The 16127-nt window shown below is 41.8% G+C and overlaps 1 pseudogene; it reads right to left on the minus strand.

Annotated features, from left to right (window-relative positions):
- Positions 1-3316: 3316 nt before the first annotated feature.
- On the minus strand, positions 3317-5407 carry LOC112196113 (annotated as a pseudogene).
- Between the last annotated feature and the right edge of the window lie 10720 nt (positions 5408-16127).

Below are 16127 nucleotides of genomic sequence, written 5' to 3' on the forward strand. Positions count from 1 at the left end.
TTCTTCTGAACCCATCAAAAACCAACCATCCTCAAAGAAGTCTTATCAATTCCCATAACTGTATCACTCAATTTCCACATCTAAACACAACATGGATATCATATTACAAAGAAAAGCAAATGTCACAGAGTGATCACCTGCCTAGCAGCATTACAAACCCACCGACACCCAATTGCGTATGCCACAACAAAATTACCTGTAACAATCCATATAAGCTCAAATGCACATCTTTAAACACAAATTGAAGTTCAAAACACATAATCACAATTCGCAACATTTAGTCAGTACCTGATTTCTAGAAGCTCAATATATGCCTTTGAATTTCTTCCACTGTACCCCAACCACAATTCAAGCTCTCAATTTGAAGATACACACCAGCAATTCGAGGATCATATGTTGCTTTCACAAAATTCTCACAAATTTGAGGCAGCGATAATCCACAAGAGAATCGACTCTTTAACTGATTAGTTATCTGGAAAACCAAAAACCACAGCTCTTTCAAATTCAACATTGAACATTGTAAATACACAAAATCAAAAGCAAAATGTGAGAATGGATTAAAACCTTGCCGCGCAATGTCATGGTCAATACGCTTCCCTTCTTGACCCGTTCCCAAGGATAAGCAAAGAGCAAAGAGCATCTGAAGCTTAACGACGAAGCTCTTCTAGAGGCTCACCTCCTGAAACTGAAACTTGCCTCTCAGATAGTCCTTGTCCATCGTAGCTTTGCATTCTCGGCATCGATTTTAGCCTCGGGGGCCGAAACGCTGTCGTTTTCAATCTATTCATCTAGTTTGGTCGCAAACGACGAGTCGTCGAAGCAGTGGACGGAGAGGCGGCAGTGGAGAGAGAGAGGGAGGAGGAGAGTGAGAGAAGACAAAGGAATTTCTTGAAGGGTTCTTAGAAGATGGAGGTGTCGGTGAAGGGCATGGCGGACATGGAGGTGTCGGGGGAGACGACTTCGTTGCTGTTGGAAGAATTGATGGGTCTGGGTCTTTTCCGATCTGACTCGGAGCTAGTGAGGAAGTTGTTGATGACCCGACCCGAGTGGGTGCGGTGGAGCAGGATCTAGGATTGGCTACTAGTGCGGATGCCCAGAGGTCAATTGGAAGCTCTATTTCCTTCCATGGCAGCTTCACAGCGCGAGAGAGAGAGAGAGAGAGAGAGAGAGAGAGAGAGAGAGAGAGAGAGAGAGAGAGAGAGAGAGAGAGAGCTTATAGAGAAAAAAATTAGAAATGTCCATTTTGCCCTCCTTGTAGGCCTCCATATCGGCTCAAACTCAGCAACTGACGTCATGTTTGTTTTGAGCCAAATTCAAATTTTGGACTCCCGTGATGTCATTTGAGAGTATAGGGAGCATCGTAATTGATTTTCAAAAAGAGGGACCAATCTGATTTTAGTCCCAAAGTTCAGGGGAGTAAACTGAATTTAATCCATAAATATATATATATATATATATACATTTATTTATGTGAGATATATATCTTGATGCGGTTGTGTAGTGAGGTAAAAAATAGTTTGTTTTGTGATTATGATCATGCTATGGTTTGTGATTTGATTTTCTGAGGAAATAAATGAGTTGTGAATGAAATATTTGTTTTATTGACTTGTTATATATGAGTTATGTGTGTCAATTTGTGCTGGGTATTAAGGTATATATGAAAACAATATTATGAAATTTATTTCTATATTGTTTTTGAGATTCGATTTGAGTTATGAAAACAATATTTTATGGTAATCAATGTTATTGTTTTGATTTGGTTTTAATTGTAAAACCGATTATTGTAAAGAGTACAATTTTGTTATGGCTTCCATTGATGGTTTTGTGACCTGATTTTTTAGGGAAAACAATATACTTTGAGAATGTTGACTCATATTATTTTGAAAGGTACTTGGAGTTGTGGTGAAACATTTTGGGTAACAATATACTTTAAATGTTTTGGTCTTCGTACCAAGAGAATCTTTTATAGAGATTGGTGTAACTACAGATCAGGATCAGATCTGGAAGGGAGGTCCATGGGGTTATAATCACGCTCCAATTTCCCTAGCTTACTACAATGGTGTGGCTGACATTGAATCGATCTCCCTTCACCATGTCGTCGTACTAGATCACTTTGCAAGGCATCCCCCCTGCGTTATGTTCCGAGAGGGTGATGACCATGATCAACTTTACTCTTGGTGATTTTAAGGAAATTGACAAACAAGCCAAGAAGGTTGGAAAGCTTCGAATTAGGGTGGAGATTCCGTTTAACCGGCCACTGTCCTTCCAATGATGGTATTGGATGGAGGATGAAGTAGAGTTTCTCTGCAAGTTTAAGTTTGACAAACTCTTTGGTCGATGCTCGGTTTGTGGTTTGGTTACTCACGTAGGCCTCCCATGCTCGGGGCCTCCTTTGGAAGAGAATGATGAGTCAGAACGCACGGTCCTGGGTGCGTCACAGGCGAGTAACTTTGCTGCACCGGAGATGCTTCTTGCTGGGCACCTTATCTAGGCCTCGGGCTCGGCTTCGACTAGCACAGTGAATGCAGGAGTTCGGGCTAGGGTTTCTTTGGGAGACAAGGATGTTGTTTTCCGTATTGTGCTTCCCAACTCTATGCCTGAGCGACTGCTCCATAATCCTGCATTGCTGATGCACTGACCTCGGAGTCAAGCTCAGATACGAAAACTACCTAAGATGATGGCTGTACCTGACAACATCATAGGAAAGAGGAGACTGAGGGAGGATGATATAATCACTATCTCTCCTAAGAAGCTCAAACTGAGCCTTGCCGTTGGAAAAAGAAATTTGAATATGGAACCAGAACATCTAGGTTGGTATCGGTGCTGCAAACTGAGGAACAGCCCCTCCAGGTGAAGAGAAAGAGGGGGAGACCTACAGGTAGTAAGAACAAATTATCCTACGGGGAAAAGAAGAAAGCCAAGCAGGAGGACGAGACTAGGGTAAAGAAAAAGCTTCTCCCCAAGCTTGACAAGGCATGTGGCGGATCAGGCCCCAATTTGAAAGGGAAGGAGCTAGCTCTTTTCTAATTGCAACTTTATTTCCTTCAAGTCTATGTGAAGGTGGTGAAGCTTCTATATGTCTTCTATGACGTTTCTAATCAGAGTTTGTACCACAATTGCGTGCCAGGCAAGCAAGGGTTAGTTGAATATTTCTTCCGTAGAAGGCGAGATTTGATCACTTTTGTATAGGCTTGCAAATTTGTGAGCGCATCAGAGACTCTAGTAGTTTGCTATTGCTTGGATAGGGTAGTCATTTTATTTCTGTTCTGGCTTTCTTATGTAAGCTATGTGGACTATAGTCTTTTGGCTGTTGATCTATTGATATTCAACTTCTATTAAAAAAAAAAAAATACAACAATTTTGATTTTAACCTATTGCACAACAATGAGCTCAATTTCAGGCGCAGCACTTAAAATGCGGCGTGGATCAGTGAGTGTGCCTGATGCAGAAGTACAAGTGTCGTCATCTGTTCCACTATTTTGACTGAAATTTAGTTGCGGAGATTGCAAATGTTCAAAGGGCAAGGCGGTGGAGTAATTTCTCTATGCCCCTCCAACATTTGCACTACATTGCTCATGAGAGGTCTCGCTTCTGGTGAATGCTGAATGCACCACAAAGCTACCAGTAACATCCTCTCAGCTTTTCCCCTATCTCTCTCCTCGATCCCACAGCGCAATAATAGTGCTGCTAAGTTATTTTTCTCAAACATGTTCCATGTCCACTTAGGTAGCCAGTCCCGGGACTCGCTCACATTATTTTCGTAGTGTCTTCTTCTTCCAACAATCTCAAAGAGAAGAATACCAAAACTGTAAACATCACATTTGTGAGTCACAGGATAAGGCTTCCACATCTCTGGGGCTGCATATCCGACTGTTCCTCTGACATTGGTTAGGAGCATTTCACTATTCCCTCTATTGCAAAGCTTGGCGAGTCCAAAATCAGCAACCTTGGGATTAAGGTTCTCATCAAGAAGCACGTTTTCGGGTTTAATATCATAGTGAATGATTTTTTGTTCACACTCCTCATGCAAATAAGCCAAACCTTTTGCAGTTTGGACTGCAATTTCATGAAGCTTCTCTAAATCTGCTTCTCCATTGTCACCGAACAATAACTTGTCAAGAGAACCATTCTCCATGTACTCGTAGACAAGCGCTTTCATTTCAGAGGCGAAGCAGAAGCCGTAGAGTCTAACCAGATTGACATGGTAAGTTCTTCCCAAGGTTCCAACTTCTGCCATAAACTGCTCTTCAACTATTTTATCTCTATGGTTGTTGGTAAGAACCTTGACAGCCACTTGTACTCCATTTTCAAGAAGCCCTCTATATACTATTCCAAAAGCACCTGAACCTAAAATGTTGGAGTGGCTATAGTCATGTGTGAATTCTGCAATTTGCTTTGCTGAGTAAGTTATAGGCTTCTCTCTTGCCATGTTGCTAAGGAACTCTTTGATTGTCGGAAACTCAGCCTGGGAACCAAAAGCTACTGGAAATTGATCACTTCTTAAGTCCACTTCTACGCTGTTGGAATCGTTGTCGGTATCATTAGTACTTGTTACCCGGGCATATTTTGCAATAGGATTTCCATAATTTTTCAAGCAGTTAATAATGGCATATACAATGGCTGTAACAGCAATGATCATCACCACAGAAGAAACTGAAACAGGAAAATGGAAAAATAATTGATCAAATATGTTTGTCCAAAAAACATTATCAAATATGTCTCTACTTTTTTGTAACAAAGTCCAGTTTCGAAAAATAATTGAATGAAAAACAAATGCAGCAAAAACGGGCTTCTTCTGAAAAATGGACCATAATTTTATTGCAAATAAAATAAAAACTTACCAACAGAAGCAACAACAGCCGTTTTGAATACGGAATTGAAATCTTTGACACTGTTATTGAAGAAGTCATCTTCGGTGCTCATATTTTCTTGTTAAGGATATTAGATGAACGTTCAAGGAAACGGAAATGCTGAGAAATGAACACAGCGAGGAAATATGAAGAGTCCAAATGAGCTTTTGATTATTTGCGTGAATGAAGTGAATAGCACCCTTAATGCTTCTAACTACTCTTTGCCGGGAAATTTCGTGCCACTCGTTTGCGCGTCTCTGACCAATTCTTGGTGTGGAAATGTCTTCCCACAGATTTAAGCTTTTGAATGCTAAGAGTCCAACTGAGCGCTGCATGGAAACTTCCATCTATTCCCCCTGCTAGCTCTCTTAGATCTCTGTGTTACACTCGATTTTATACGGGCTCAAAACCGACATCGATCGACACCCAAAGTCATAAAGGTACATCATTTTAATTGTGCGAGTTCATCATTTGCAAGTGACAGCTACTGGCCGGCTACTAATGTCGTAGGGAGCTCATCGTTGGATGATTATATGAAGGGTGATGATGCAGTTGACGACATTTCAATCCATTTAGGCGTCCTTCTCCAGTCCCGGCTTTATTTGTGGTGAGACTTTTCCTCTCCAAACTTTAATGGCGGCACGTTTGTTCAAGAATATCTCGTTTTTCATCTATTGGACCATTTCCATGCGACCCTTTCATATGGAGGTGGAATATTACAATGCGTACAAGTTACAACCATGTAATCTTAAAGCTGCAAGACTATTAAGACTACTCTTCTTATCCTATTTTTCAAGGTCTACGATGACTTTCGGATCACCTATAAATATAATGTGAAAACACTTGTCTCCAATGTCATTGCTCAGTGGTAGCAGGCGGTGAGGAGAGGAGAGACCTAGTGCCTAACAGCTTAGGCGGATAATTAGGCAGAATGGCAGATGTTCATTTTAATTTTATTTTTGGGTCCTTGACCCAAAGCCCCAAAATGAGCCAAAGTTATCCCACTTACCCCAGCAACAAATTTTTATTCCCCACTACCCAATTTAAATTAAAAAGACAATTTTACCCTCAATCAAATTAATAAATTACACCATATGCCATCGAGCTCTCTCTCCTCTCTCCCCTTCGATCTGACTCTCTCCCTCTTCGATCTGATTCTCTCTCTCTCTCTCTCTCTCTCTCTCTCTCTCTCTCTCTCTCTCTCTCTCTCTCTCTCTCTCTCTCTCTCTCTCATCCGGCAATAGTCGTGCAGCCCAGAAGCCGGAGCTCGTGCAGTTGGTGAAGAGTTTATGCAGCCCAGAAGACGGCGGCGAGTTCGTGCAGCCGGCGCCATCGATCGTACAGCCGGCGGCGAGTTCGTGCAGCGAGCTCGGAGTTCCTTTACGTCACCTCCGTGCAGCTAGGTCGGAGTTCCGGTTCGTGCAGCGAGCTCGGAGTTCGCGCCATCCATTGCCGGCGGCGAGTTCGTGCTAAACACTGAAGTCACCGGTTGCTTGGCTTCGCCGATCACGAAATCAAAACCGCAACTCATCTCCGGCGGGAATTGGCGCTCGAGCTCGACCTCTGGTGCTCGACCCAGGCTCTCCGGCCTCGACACAGGCCAGTGGCAGAGGAGAACATGGATCTGGTATGCCGGTGGTGGAGGAGAACCACGATTTGGTGCCCAGAGCTTTTCTCTGGGTGCCCAAATCAAATTTTTTTTTTTTTTTTTTTGCTGTAAATTGGTTCAGAAGCCCAAAATGAAAAGAAAGAAAGAAAAGGAAAAAAAAAGGTTCTATTGGGGCAATAGAGGCCTCTTAAAGATCTATTGGGAGGCAATAGACGTCTATTGGAGGGCAGTAGACGTTTTGAATTGATGTAATCTCCCCAATAGAAGTCCTATTGGGGGGTAATAGACGTCTATTGGGGGGCAATACATGGCTGATGGTCGTCTATTGGGGGGCAATACATGGCTGATAGTCGTCTATTGGGGGGCAATACATGGTTGATAGTCATCTGCTGATAGTCGTCTATTGGGGGGCAATACATGGCTGATAGTCGTCTATTGGGGGGCAATACATGGCTGATAGTCGTCTATTGGGGGGCAATACATGGTTGATAGTCGTCTATTGGGGGCAATAGATGTCTATTGGGGGCATAAAAACTTTTCAGTGAGATTTTCAGCAAATTCCGGTGGGCGGCAGCCGGTGACCGGATTCCGGCAGCCGGTGACCGGATTCCGGCGAAAGTTGGCCGGATTCCGGCGAAAGTTGGCCGGATTCCGGCGAAAGTTGGCCGGATTCCGGCGACCGGTGACCGGATTCCGGCGGCCGGAACCGGGCTCCGGCGAAGTTTCCCATGGTTTCTCTCTCTTCTATTTTCTCTCTCTCTCTAAGTAACAAAGGGGTAAGGGTAAAATGGTATTAAAAAAAAATTAAAAACAAAAAAAATGGTATTAGGGAAGACTCCCTTAGAGTGTATTGGGTAAGAGAGAATTAAAAAAACTTAATGGGGTAAGTGGGAAAAAAATCCCTAAAAATGGGGTAAATGGACAAAATCCCTTTATTATTATATAACATATATATAGATAAGTGCAATTAAAATAAAAAATTATAATTGATTGAAAATGTAGTAAAAGAATTAAGGATATAATGAGTACTATTTAAGTAAATTCAAATTGTATCTGGCCCAAACTCTAGATTACTTGACCTAGTGGTAATAGGGTTTTTAATTAGAGATAATCTCGGAGAATATTTTAGAGATATTTATTCATTGTATGATTACCTTTTCTTGTACAATTCATATTCTATGCATTGTAATCCTCTATATAAAGAGGCCTCTATTATTAATGAGAACACAAAATTCTCTCTCAAATGTCGTTTCCCTAAAACACGTTATCAGCACGAAGCCCTAACCCTGAAACCCTAAATTCGTAGTCTTCTAACCCTAGCAACCACTGCCTAATATATCAAAGCCCTCAATCCCAGGATTCCAGAACCGACGGCGAAACCACCAGAACTGGCCAAAAAACCACTGAACCGGCCACCGGAAGTATCGAACCAGCCCCCCCCCCCCCCAAGAAGAAAAAAATGGATCCCTGCACCGGTTCAACATCTTCCGGACCTCCGATTGCTACCAAATTGTGCCACCAGCAGCGCCTCGATTCCAGGATCCAGGAACGAGAAATAGAACTCGAAAAAATGGTCTAAAAGTTGCTAAACTGGCCTGCGGAAAAACCGGTAGAAGAAAGAAAAAAACAGAAGGAAAAGAATGTAGCCCAGAGGCCCACTGCCACATCATCACCGGGACCATTGCCACGTCATCAGGGGACCCGCTGTCACGTCAGCAACCGAACCGCACCGCCACTTCAGCAATCAGACCCCACCGCCACGTCAGCACCTGTCAACGCCGGTTGACAGTTTCTGGTCAACTTTCCTACGACTTTTCCGGTCAAATTTTCTGACGACCTAATTCAAGGTATTTTTTTCTAAAAGTTCCCTTTTTTTTAGAGTTTTTTAATTCAATTTCTCTTCTTTTTCTCGGGGACTTGCAACATTCCTTCTTCTACCCCCCTTTCTTCATGATAGGGGAGACCTAATTAAGCCGAATTGTGGGGGTTCGTGCTCACTCTAGCTCACTCCAAGCTTGGAGCTTGTTGAGATCTCCAAACTTAGAGTTCGTAGAGAATTTATGATCGACCACTTACTTCATTGTTTCGATCTAATCCAATACCTCTTGGAATTGAATTTCTTGGAAGCGATTACGCTAAGAAAATCTTAATTTCTTGGAAGCGATTACGCTAAGAAATTTTATATGTTTTCGTGGTAGCTTTTTCCGCTCCGAAACTAACTTTTTTTCTTGTTCTCTTTCAGGATGAGTAACCTGAACAAATTGGATTTTGTTCCATTGGGAACAACTAGCTCTGGATATCATAGGTGGGTTAGTGATGATCGCTAGCATTTAAGGCCGATGGAATCCTGGATACGATTCTCAAGCCTAGCCAGGACGTGCTAACTGTTGAGCAAGCTCAAGCTTTGGAAGCAAACAGAGCAGCCTTAGAGGCAAATAAGGCAAAAGTCATCATCCTAATGACTCGTCATATGAATGATTCGCTCCAGTACGAGTGTATGAATGAAGAAGACCCCAGAAGACTGTGGGTCTCACTCGAAGAAAGATTTGGCAACGTCCATGACTCCCTGCTTCCTGACCTAGAAGTGAGATGGCATAACCTCCACTTCTGTGATTTCAAGTCAGTTCTTGACTACAACTCGAAAGCACTTCGCATTAAATCGTTAGTGGAATTCTATGGTAAAGAGATCACAAATGTGATGTTGATTGAGAAGACTCTCTCTACCTTCCCTATCTCTGCATTGATGGTTGCTAAGAATTATCGAATCGATGTTACTACAGGACGGATCACAAGGTTTCATGAGCTTATTGGAGCTATGAATGTTGCTGAAAAGCATGACAACATCCTTGTGAAGAACTATAATTTGAGATCCGTAGAAACAGAGCTTATTCCGGAATCCAATTATAGTCGCGCCCCTAAGAGAGGGCGCCAAGAGCGAAACCCTAATCTTAGGGATACTTCTGGACGTTCTGGTCCTTATAATCGCTCTACTTGGGAAGGTAACTGCCAAAATAGGCGAACAAGGAACCGAAGAGATCAACGTGAAAAGAGAGAAGAAGGCAATGCCTCTGGCCATGTTGCTGGCGCCACCAACACTAGGAGCCATCTAAATGACGCTTTCAAAGCGCCTCAATCAATGGAGTCTGAGCGAAGAGATGTATGTTCTCGATGTGGAGTATCCGGTCATTGGGCACACATTTGTAGAGCTCGTGAAGAAATTGTCACCGCCTACAAAGCATATTGTGAAGCAAGAGAAGCTCACTATGAGAAACAAGATGATCTAGAGTGAAGGGTTGAAGACTACAAATCTGGCTGGGATTGATAAATCGCCAATTCTGTTTAAGTCTTTATTTTTCCAAGAGATGTAATAGACAATTGCCATATACTTTGTAGTAAATGTCATTGGTTTAGTTTTTCTTCACATAGGCTCATCCAAAATAAGTATGATGTCTAGGAAGGTTTTGAGATAAGTGGTACTTAAGCGAGCTTTGCTCCACCAACATCTCTCTACTCACCTGGTCATATTTATTTTGGAGTTACCGAAATAAGTTAAACGACTACCTTTGTTTTGCATTAGCTAGCATTTGGATTAGATTCTCCTAATGGTTAACAGACAATGATGTACTATGTTGGCTTATAAATAAAATTTCGAGTTCTTTTCATTATGATTCCATTTTGATTCTGAGCATATTATTTTTGTGACTACAATGGCTGGGCCATCAGTATTAATTCAAGGACATGGAATCGCCCAAATTCCCCCTGCCAAATGGCACCTTGATTACTATCACAGAAACTCTGTACGCTTCTAGGGCAAATCGCACCTATGAATAGCCAACGGATTCCATGCGAAAACGCATGTACAGAACGGAAATGAGTTCCTTTGCAATACCTCTAGTGATTGAGAACAAATGCGCATCTTAAAGAAGTTTATGTGTCCCTCTAGTGGACTCTATGTCACTATTCAAGCTATTAAATCCAATAAAGTTATGAGAGAAGATCTCTTAGATTTAGACACATATTGACTTTGTAACGACATGATAGGTCATCCTAGTCATGATATGATGATCCGTCTACTAAAGACTTCACTTAGACATCCTTTCTCTCGAGCGAAACAAAGCATGAATCAAAAATTGATTCCTGGACTAAGTGTGACCGCCGCCTCTGCCTCCAGAGCCGCCGCCGTCCACCACCAGCCTAGGGCTGGCATAGTCCTTGTGTAGTCCTTATCCATGACGCCATGGATAGCGTACATCATGGTGATGATGCCCCAGGTGATGTTGCAATCACCAACTTTGCTTCAAATAGCGTTTCAGACACTTAGGCCCAACCAAAATCTTCATTGGTTGATTCTAAGGCCTCTCGCTCGTTTTACAAAGCCCAGTCCTATGCAAAGGATATGAAAATACTCATTTTGTTCTTACATAGAATCCGTAGGGATTCTGTGGACTAGTTCAACCAACTTGCGGACGTTTAAATATCTCATGATGTTGGTTGACAAGCAAACACGCTGGTCACGTGTTTTGCCACTATCCACTTGTAAATGCTGCTTATACTACACTCCTAGCACATACCATATAACAACGAGCTCACTCCCCGGATCATCCTATTCAGTCAATTGGACTTGAAATACTAGAGAGTTTACATCGAAGACTTTCGATGGTTATTACAATGGGACTTATGTTGGACAACATATTCCCATGTACAAACCCAAATGGTCTCGTGGAAACGACTACGATGGTCGTCAGGACATTGGTAATGCGCACCAATCTCCTTATATCCACTTGGGGTGATGCAATATCATATGCAGTTATGCTATTTCGTCTACGATCTACCGCCACTCAATGTATCTTTGCATTACAGCTAGTGACTAGGTACAAGTATTGTCATGCCCCGTACCGAAACTTACCTATTTACCAGTCATTTTGACGGTAAATGATTTAAGAATTGTACTTTTATCTTTATTTCGATCATTTAAGAGGACTAAAAGTTGACTTGTTAATTAATTCAGTTTTCGAGGAAACTCCCTTGACAAAGTCGTAGAGCACGTTACTCCGAGTTTGTGGACACGTGGCATGCCTAATTCGAATTTGGTATGAAAGAGTTACGATCTACGGAAGTTTAGTTATAGGCCGGAGCTTTTTGAGAATCAGTGAAGGGTAAAATCGACTTTTCACAAAGTCAACTATATATGAGGAAAAACCCTAGCCACTTGCTTTTTTTTTTTTTTCCCTCCTCCTTCTCTCTCTTTCTCCTCGGCAGCACGACCTTGTCATTTTCTCTCTCTTGTCGCTCTCTGCAACGCCGAAATTCATGGCGTCTGGCCACCTTTTAGCTACACCACCACCACCAATCGACTCTAGACCCAAGCCCGACCGAAACCCAAGAGAAATTATAGCCAAGTATCAACCCCAACCTTCACATCTGATTTCTAAAATTTTGAACCTCTGTTCATCATTTCCTCTTGAGTTCCGGCCATTTCTTCAGCTCGCTGCCGCCTCACACGAACTCAGAGCAAGCTGGTATCAACACTGCAAGCCCGTCACCCACCGATACCGGAATACCCCAGATGCACCCTCACCGGAGTCGTCGGCTCTGGGTTTATTCAATCTCCAAGTTCTAGTTTAAATTGGGCAAGACCACCTCCAAGGATGGAATTAGCTCGTTCTTGTCCACCAAAACCCCATGGTTTCAACCTTCGGTTCTGGCCAAAACCACCCTTTGCGCCTCATGCACCGCCGCTGGTGCCTGGATCACCGCAGCTCCGCCGCTGGATTTCTACGCTGCTCAAGTAGGTAATTTTGTACCAATTCCTTGGTGAAGTCTCCAACTCGTTTTGGACCAGGGACCCTAACCTATTGTTGTTTAAATTGGCTTTTGAGGTTTGTGGAATTTTGAGAGTTGGGAGTTTCGGACAAGGAGAGGATGATTGGGTCAGTTTTGACAGAAACTGACCATGGTAAGGAGTTGCTTAGATTCTGTTTTGACTTCAAATATTATTAAGAGTTGGATTATTGAACTTGTCATACTTCACAGGACATTGGGTGACCGATGGTGGAGGAATGCTGTTTTGGCTAATCGAGTCTTAGTTTGGAAAAGAAGAATGGTAAAAAATCTCGGGGTTGGATATGTTTTGCTTTGTGTTAGTGTACTAGTGAAGATATAATTTTGGGAATTATTGAATTGGAATTAGTTGTGTTGCTTGAATTATATTGGAACTTTGGCATGGTAGTGGAAAGGGGGATTGTTAATGGTTAAAAGAAGGGAAAAGAGTAGTGATGGTGATATGGTGCCATGGTTAACCAACTGGTGGTTTGGTTTAATAATGGTGATATAGTCCTAAGGAAATCGCCCGCTATTTATCTTTTGGTTTCTGTTAAGGGAAATGTAATCAAATTTAATTAATAAGGAATTTGTACGGAATTTGCATTTGGAACGATTTAAAGGACTCGGTAATGAAAGTGGTATATTTTATTAGTCAAACTTAAGTAAGATTTTCAATGAAGGTCAAAGGAGAAATTATAACTGGGTAGTTTTGTGCTACCATATTCCAGATTTACTGAGCGAGCGGAATTATCCAAAGATGGTAAAAGTGGATTAATTACTTAAAGAAGAAATGCTAAATAAAAGGTCGAGTTGGTTGACCCAAATTAGAATATGGGAAGTAGTGCGATCTTTGTTTTCTCGAAGATCTTATACTACGCTAGTCGAATTATTTGAGAATAGCTTTCATTAATTATCGACTTAAGATTAAATGAAGGACTTTTAAAGAATTTGAGCATTGGAATTATTAATCGATTTCTTATCGGTTTTAATGCTCATTAAAGGAACTAACTGGAGTACTCGGAGCTGTAAGATGATTAGATCCCAAAATACGAGGATTCCACTAGACGGCGGCTTAGCCAATTCACTGTGAGTGGACTTTTGATTTTAATTGATGCATGCAAATTAAATTCCGCAAGTTTTGAGTTTATTGATTTATCAACTTAATTATCGAGCATTTTATTTTGGTTTGGATTATTGATTGATTTATTGGTTTGAACTTTTGAATTAAGTTTCATTATGCTCGATTTGAGGATTTTGATTTATGCGGATTCAGAATTTATACTATTTATTTTATATTTATATTCGGCTAATTGAGCTTATTATGAGATTCACGAAATAAGAATTCGAGGAAGAAAAACCTTATACTTATTTATACCCTATTTATATTGGAACTTGAGATGATCTTGGCGTGCGGGGTCACGTCTTTATACACTTGGATTCTTATTTCGTGAGATATGTGGGGAAACTATACAGATTTATTGGATTTCGACGATCTTCTTCCTCACCATACGCGGGTCATGTGATTAGGTCTCCTCCTCACCGACTTTGTGTTGGTGAGTGGCAGTTGAGGTAGCTTATTCTCCTCCTCACCTACTTTGTGTTGGTGAGTGGCAGTAGAGGTGACGTATTCTCCTCCTCACGTGGGTGGTAGTCGAGGTCATATTCTCCTCCTCGCACAATCTATGTGTGAGTGGCAGTCGAGGGTAGGTAGAGCCTGAGGTGCTCCATTCCCGTATGGTGAACTCTCTTCCCCGTATCCTTTTTTGTTGTTGTTTTTGACTAGCGGGGCTAGTCCGTTTTACGTTAACCAGTGGGGCTGGTCCTATTTCTCGAGCATCGGAATTTAAATTCTTCTTTGTGGTTATTTGTGACTAGCCCATTTCTTGTGAGGGGCTTCTCGTGATTTGTTTTCTAAATCGTTGCATGCATCGAGAGTTTTAAGGAAATAAATGTGGGAAAGTATAAAATCCATTTGGTTTAAAATTGTTTATTTTTGTCCACTCACGCTAACGTTTTCATATACTTTTCCCCTGGGCCCTTCAGTTTAAAATGCCCAGTTTGCAGGCTAGATCAGTCGAGGTCGGGCGTACATGGAGTTGAGGCAAAGTTATCACCGCTTCCGCATTGTAGGATTTATCGATCCTTTATCCTCCTTACTCTTTATTCCATTACACCTTCTATTTTAGAATTGCTCTGATGACCGTGAAATTCATGTCTTAGGATGAGTTTGTGGATTGTGATTTTTGGTTGATGTTGATTTGGGGAGCGGGGTGGCTCCAGGAGAATAAGGATGGGTGAATTAGAAGTGTAAATGTTTTCCTACAGGTTTTGGGTAGCCTACTTTTAGGGGAAGTTCTGTCAAAATTTTTGGCTGAATTTCTTCTAAGTTGGGCCCCGCAGGGCCACTTCGGATTTTGGGGTAAAATCCGGGGCGGGTTTTGTCAAGTATTTTGTACTTACGCAAATTTGAGTGTGTCATTTATGTGCCAATTGTGCCACCACAACTCTCTATGATGGGTCCTTACAGACGAATGGGCAACTGTGTTGGATTTGAGATTCCAACAATCGTCCGCCACTTAATGCCCTTGCTAGACGATCTCTTTACAACTAGATTTGTGGATGTCATTTTGATGAAACAGTATTCCCGTCGTTAGGGGAGATAAGAACACGAATGTTCAACAGGAACGACAAAAATTGTCGTGGTCTGTCCCCACTATGTCTCATCTCGATCTCTATTAAAGTGACAAGATCACACAAATATGTTACAAACATGCCTGCAAAGATGGACGTCCCTACGAGAGGATGTAGCGCCACCCTACACGGAGGTAGGCATGGCGCCAACACCAAAGAAAGTGGCACTCTGGTGTTACAGGTCATGGCCCCAACTAGGATGCGTGGAAGGCCCGTGTGTTCGAATGATACTTTGGCACATTCCAATCCTTTGATCATCAAGACTCAAAATCCGTCTCATGAGAATCTTCTGGATTAAGGTTACCGTTAGGGGACGCCTCAACGTCAGAACCTATTCCTGAGAATATAGAGCTCTTTGAAAATTACACTAGTGTACATGAGACATGGGATAGAAACTCCATCATAATTGATGATGTAGTTGCGCATTTCATTACGCATGAGTTTATTGAGTCCGACCACGCTCCGTTGATGAATGAATGCCAACGTAGAGAAATTTGGTATAAATGGAAAGATGCGATCTAGGTTAAGTTGGATTCTCTAATGAAGAGGAAGGTTTTTGAGCTAGTGATGCCAACACCTCTTAACATAAAACCTATTAACTAATAGGTCTTCGTTAGAAAGCGTGATGAGAAAAAGATATGGCAATGTCACCTCATAGCTCAAGGCTTTTCACAAAACGCCCTGGAATCAACTACGTTGAGACATATTTTCTCGTAATGGATGTCATTGCACTCCACTACCCTGTCAGTTTGGTAGTTTCCGAATAATTGAACATGCAGCTTACAAAAGTGTCACTAATATCTATATGGGGATCTAGATATGGAATATACATTAAGATTCATGGTGAACTTCATTTATCCAAGTCAAGTGGCTCTAGACCATGGAGTTTACAACAAGGTTGAAACGCTCACTAAAATGACTACTTGATTGGGAAGGGATATGCCCGCGCGTTTCCATAACAAGTTTTGGATTCTATCGCGGTTCATGTTGGACATGATCTTCATTAGAAGCCCTTAAAGAGTTAAGGAAAACTGTTGAACACTTGAAATCTGAGTTTGAGATTAAGGATTTTGGGAGAACATGATTATGTCTCGGTTTGGAATTTGAGCATCGTGTTGATAGATGCTTAGGCATTTTGACAATGTCAAACCTTC

The sequence above is a fragment of the Rosa chinensis genome, chromosome 1 (genome assembly GCF_002994745.2).
Source record: "Rosa chinensis cultivar Old Blush chromosome 1, RchiOBHm-V2, whole genome shotgun sequence".
In the NCBI taxonomy this organism is placed as follows: domain Eukaryota; kingdom Viridiplantae; phylum Streptophyta; class Magnoliopsida; order Rosales; family Rosaceae; genus Rosa; species Rosa chinensis.